Consider the following 6,030-nt stretch of genomic DNA (forward strand, 5'->3'; position numbering starts at 1 on the left):
GACCCCACAGTCAAATAATGTCAATGTACTGCTGTGTCAAACTAGAATTCACTCTTCAGACGGCTACCCAATTTTGACCTACATGTGGAGGTCAACTTTTGTGTCAAAAATTGTGTATGAAAGATTCAATATAAGCAATATGGTAGTGACTATAGCGCAGACTAAAGAGTTAAATTAGGACCATCTCCATTTTGTAAATGTCTATCTAAAAAAAAAAAAGATATATGACCCATTGCTGATGAGCTCGGTGGTCTTGCGGGTAGGGCGCCTGCCCTGCGACTGGGAGATTGCTGGTTCGAGCCTCAGCCAGGTCATAGCAAAGACTTATAACATTGGTAGCCATTGCCTTTCTGCCTGGCGCTCTGCATTGGGGGTTGGAATTGGGGGGGTTGGTCACCCTATGACTCCCAACACATCAGTTGGGTTCAAATGGACCCATGAGAATCTCATTGTAAGAATGTGAATACCATTAAAAAAACAAACTGTTTTTAGAACCAGTCTGCGGGCTACTCAGGTTATTTCGTGTATTGGAGACCCTGGTGTAGTGCAACCAGAAATAAGTGCTACAAAGAAGAATACGGTTTAAACTAAGGACACTCAAAAGTGACCAAGCCCCCCCCCCCCCCCCTTTTTTTTTTTTTTTTTCCCCCTTCATTTTTCTGCCCAACCTTTTTTTGAGGTACCCTTAGCAAGATGGTGGACAATCATGCCAGCTCCCTCTAGCTGAGCCTTTTCTCAAATACATATTTCTTGACCTATGAATATGTAAAACATTTGACATTTATACAATGGATCATGTATTTTTGCTTATTCAATCTATTTTAATATTTTTTTTAAAACTACGAAGCGCTTGATACTCCAGTTTCCATTTAAATCAGGGCCTGCTTCGTTTTGTAAGTTTCTTCTACTGAATATTACAATGAATGGATGTATGTTTTTGTCATCATATACAGGAGTGCAAGATTAAGGGTCTGCTCCTTTCAGTGCAAAGTAAGTCAAAGGTAAAGTAAAAAAATGTAGGAGGAAAAAAAATATTAATGACATAACAAGCGGAACAGCCTGGCATTGCCAGGCATTTTCCTTGGGTTGTTGAGGTTGTTGGTAAGCCGAGCCGTAAGTGCGACTTCCTGAACTATAGCCGAAATTCTTATCACTGATCGCTGGTCTGAAAAGACACCGGTTTAATTAACTCGCGAGCCAAACTACCCCTCCTGCCCGGCACTCATATCCCCCTGCGGCCTCGTAACAGCTTGCAGAACTACGGCTTTCCACTCCACTGTGGAAGAAGGGCAACCTGGAGCAACTACTACAGGGAAAAAAAAACAACAGCTATTCTCACCACCAATGAGCGAGGACTGAACGTGCTATGGCCAATTGTAAAGCACTTTTCAGCCAAACACAACCTTCAAGTAGAATGCCCGGCAATGCCGAGCCTTGTGTTATGTTTGGAATGGAGTCAACACATACACACTGGAATTTATAGATGCATTTAGATACACGTTCTCTGAGACAAATTGCGTTTTTGTTTTTTAATATGCAGTCATTTGGAAAGTGATGTGTTTACCGAGTATCTCAAATCTTTTTTTGCAAATATTTCAGGAGGTAGTTCTAGAACTTTGATAACATTTAACCTATTTGATTTAGTATTTTCTGACAAGTGTTTAGTTGTAGAAATTGTTTGGATTAAATCATTTTCATAAAACTGATCTATTTTTCATACATAAAACATGGTTAGGAAAATATGAATGTCACCTTACCCAAACAAAACTAAATGAAAACAAGATGCAATCGCACTAATATGAGTTTTTGCGCTAGTTTAAGGACACTTGGCTGGGGTAAAATATACATATCGTGTGTGTTATCTGAAATAAACAAAGTTGATATCAAAGCCCCCCAAAAAGAGATAGAGAAATGTTCTACCCCTGGGGTCTCAAACTCAATTTTCTTGGAGGCTTCCAAAGACAGGGTCTCGATGAGGTTGGTCTGCATCACAAAATAAGCCCTACAAATTTTTCACCAAACATTTTTAATACAAATTCAGGTTCTACAAATAAAATATATGGAGAATAACAAAATTAATTAAAACACAATACTGTATATGTGAGTCGTAAAATAGAGTAATTCTAATTCAGATTTTCCTGTGTGTTAAGCCTTTAATTTTTTAAGAACACGGCTTCTTGCAAAAAACCTTTATCGTAACTAAACATTTGTGACGTATGGCAGAACAAATGTAAATTGTGCCCTATAACCATGGTCTAGCAGATAAAACATGTTTAACACACATGTCTCAAACTCAGAAACCCACTAAGAGTTATTTGCGAGGTGCATCCACTGTCCTTTAAGCTTCAGTTCAACCGCAATGGCGATATCTCTTCTGGAAGAAGCATCCATATCGCACCTATTTATTAAAGCTTGTGGTAAATGTGTGACAATAGATGTCAGTGTACATTATGTGGACATGAACTTAAAAGTATGAGAACTGAATATGTCATACCTGTCAACCTCTAGGGCTCAATGCCCTTACAAACTCGTATTTCCCCTTACAAAATGATCTTACACCATATTCTTTTTTTCAAACGTGTTTATGTAGTTGAACATGTTATATTTTACATGTGTTTCGTTATATCATATTGTTAATTAACATTTTGTTGTGAGATCCTGAGTTGCTCGACATGAATGACGTTTATTATGAAAAAAGTTCAAAAATGAAGTAGCTTGGACGTTCACTGTAGAAGGAAAAAATACTTGCAAATATAATTAATAATACATTTTCATATTCAAATTATGAATTAATTTTCTGCATTAAATTATTGTTGGTAATATACTGATTAAAGGAATAACCACAAACTTATCTTTTTTCATTTTCTCATTTTATACTTCCTTTTTTCTTAACTTCTTTATACAACATAACTCGTAATATAATGCATCAAAGCAAGTGAGCCGTTTGAGAGCCCGGCTCTCTTTAATGAGTTGAGCCGAAAAAGCCGGTTCTCTAAAAAGAGACGGACTTCCTTTCACTACATCAAACCGCTCGCTTCGTTTGCAACGGAAAAAAAAACCGATACTGAGAGGCTTCCGTGGCGAACTCGTTTGACTTGATTGATTTGCCGTTTCGTGATAGTCGGTGTATACCAGATGGTACCCATAATTGACAAATTTGCGTTTTTCTGTACAGAATTTCTCGTACGTCGTACACGTCTTAAAATGCATAATAAATGCACTTTGTATGGCAAAACCGTACAGGTTGATACGTATGATATGTTTTGACTTCCATCCTTTAAAATGTTGCATGACAACCGGCCTAGCCATAGTCAAGTCAAGTCATTTTTATTTGTATAGCCCTAAATCACGAAGAGTCTCAAAGGGCTTCACAGATTATTACACTATATTACACAAACTATTTTTCAGCCGTCGAGAAGAGTAGGTTATTCATATGCTATGGAGTAGAAGTGAGTTTTAATTTAGATATAAACATTTCCACTGAGGTTGCAGATCGGATCTCAGGGGGAAGACTTTACATGCATTTCAAAGGATAGATCAGGGTCAAATATGACACCTAAATTTTTAACTGAGTCACTCTGTGTGATGTGACATTTGTCAATGTTCACAGCAGTTTTTGAGAATAAGTCACGGCATTTAGATGGACCAATGACTAACATTTCGGTCTTTTCAGAGTTAAGACGCAAGAAATTGAGTGACATCCACTCTTTTATCTCAATGAGGCAGCCCTCCAAATGTCCACAGTTTAGTGTGGGAGATTCCTCCAACGGAAGATAGAGTTGAGTGTCGTCTGCGTAGCAGTGGAAGCTGATATTGTACTTGCGAATAATATCACCTAATGGAAGCATGTAAATGTTGAAAAGTAGGGGGCCGAGCACTAAACCCTGCGGAACACCGCAGGTAACATTAAAGGGCTCAGATGTCGTTTCACCATATTTAACACAGTGCGTCCTATCTGAGAGGTAAGATTTGAACCACGAGAGGACGGCTCCTGAGAGACCAATCCATTTTTCCAACCGTTCTAGTAGGATATTGTGGCGCACTGTGTCAAAAGCAGCACTAAGATCCAGCAGCAGCAAAAGTGATGAAGTGCCAGAATCCATTGACATTAGGAGATCATTTGTTACCTTGATCAGAGCTGTCTCAGTAGAGTGGTTAGCCCTGAATCCTGATTGCATGGATTCGAAAAGGTTATTCTCGGATATGAAAACATTCAGCTGCTGTGCCACTACTTTTTCAAGTACTTTAGAGAGGAAAGGTAGGTTTGACACAGGTCTATAATTACTTAAGATTTCTGGATCAAGGTTGGGTTGTTTCAGTGTGGGTTTAATAACGGCGGACTTAAAAGCTGCTGGAACTACACCTGAGGAGAGTGATATGTTTATAATATTTAGAACTGAAGGTCCAAGGACGCCAAAAAGACTTTTAATAAGTGAACCTGGGAGCGGGTCGAACTGGCAGGTTGTCGGTTTGGCCGCATTCACCACCTGTTTGAGATCATCAAGTGACAGTTCACTAAAACCGGACAATTTCCCAGTACAGCCACCCTGTCGTGCATCTGTAGATTTCAGCCCTTTAATATGTGTGGTATTAATAATTTCTTTAGCAATTTCTTCCTGTATGCATTGAATCTTCTTAGTAAAGAAGACCATTAAGTCATGAGCAGAGTGCATCGAACTATCTGCGATAGTCTGTTGCCTTGTAAGCGATGCTACAGTGTCAAAAAGGGCTTTGGGATTGTTCTTTTGAGACGCAATCACCTTCGAAAGGTAGGCCGATTTTGCAGAGGCAAGGGCCGCTTTATACTTTAACAAGCTGTCACACCAGGTTTGATGGAAAACCTCAAGCTTGGTAGCGCGCCATTTTCTTTCCAATTTCCTGCATTCTTGTTTAAGGGTTCTAGTTTCATCAGTAAACCAAGGCGTGCGTCTTTTAGGACGTGATTTTAGATTTATGGGCGCTATTGAATCCCGGACACTAGTCAGGGTGGTATTGAACTCATTCATGAGTGAGTCAATCGAGCCATTGTATGAAGGAAAGGACGCAACTGCTCCAGGAAGGAGTTCAAAGAGCTCAGAAACTGTGCCAGTGCTTATACCAGCTCAGTAGCCTAGATGGTAAGGCGCCCGCTTTGAGACTGGGAGGTTCGGGTTCGCGCCCCGGCCGAGTCATTCCTAAGACTTAAAAAGTGGTCGGCGGCGCCCTCTCTTGGCTGCGGCTGCATCGGGTCAGATGCAATCGACATTTCGTTCTGTGTACATTGTTACACAGAATGACAATACAAGGAAATTATTATTATTATTATTATTATTATATTGCGTCCGCTAAATTCTTCAGCTTTTTTAACACTACATTTAGCTAGCACCTCAAATGTAACTAAATAATGATCCGAGTTAACGGTAGTACATACATATGAGTGCAGTACCAGCAATCAACATCGAGCTTAATGGTGCTGCAGTCAGACTGCAATTCTACAGTCCGTGGTTTGGCGGTAAAATTATTTGGGTTTTGGCGCCACCAGCTGGTGTAGTGTAAACGTACACTTGACTCTATGGGACTGAGGACAACAATACATGGGGGCATGTTGGTTTGTAATCCTGTGCAGTCCTTTGATACATTTTTGTGATTAAGGGCTATATAAATAAATGTGACTTTACTTGACTACAAAAATCCTAGGAAGTGCATTGAAATACATCAGGTTAATGATTTATCAAAGATAATGTATTATAATAGATGTCTATGCGTCCAAATAGTTTACAAAGCATGTTTTGTGTATAGTATGTAGCGGGCCCCCAAACATAATAATGTACAAAGCACAGCATAATGCCATTTTGAGCATCTACTAGTTCTCGGAACCTTATGGAAATTTTAGCTCCATTAGATTGAAAATACACACACAAATAAACGAAAATGTACATATTCATACCTGTACGAGGGTTACCAAATTGAGGCGAGGGCCTCACAATATCGTCCCGCGGCCCAAGTACTTGAGACCCAACTGCAGCGGATATGACGTCACATCAAACTGAC

The sequence above is a fragment of the Urocampus carinirostris genome, chromosome 3 (assembly GCF_059441175.1).
Source record: "Urocampus carinirostris isolate Australia breed hairy pipefish chromosome 3, RoL_Ucar_1.0, whole genome shotgun sequence".
Classification (NCBI taxonomy): Eukaryota; Metazoa; Chordata; class Actinopteri; order Syngnathiformes; family Syngnathidae; genus Urocampus; species Urocampus carinirostris.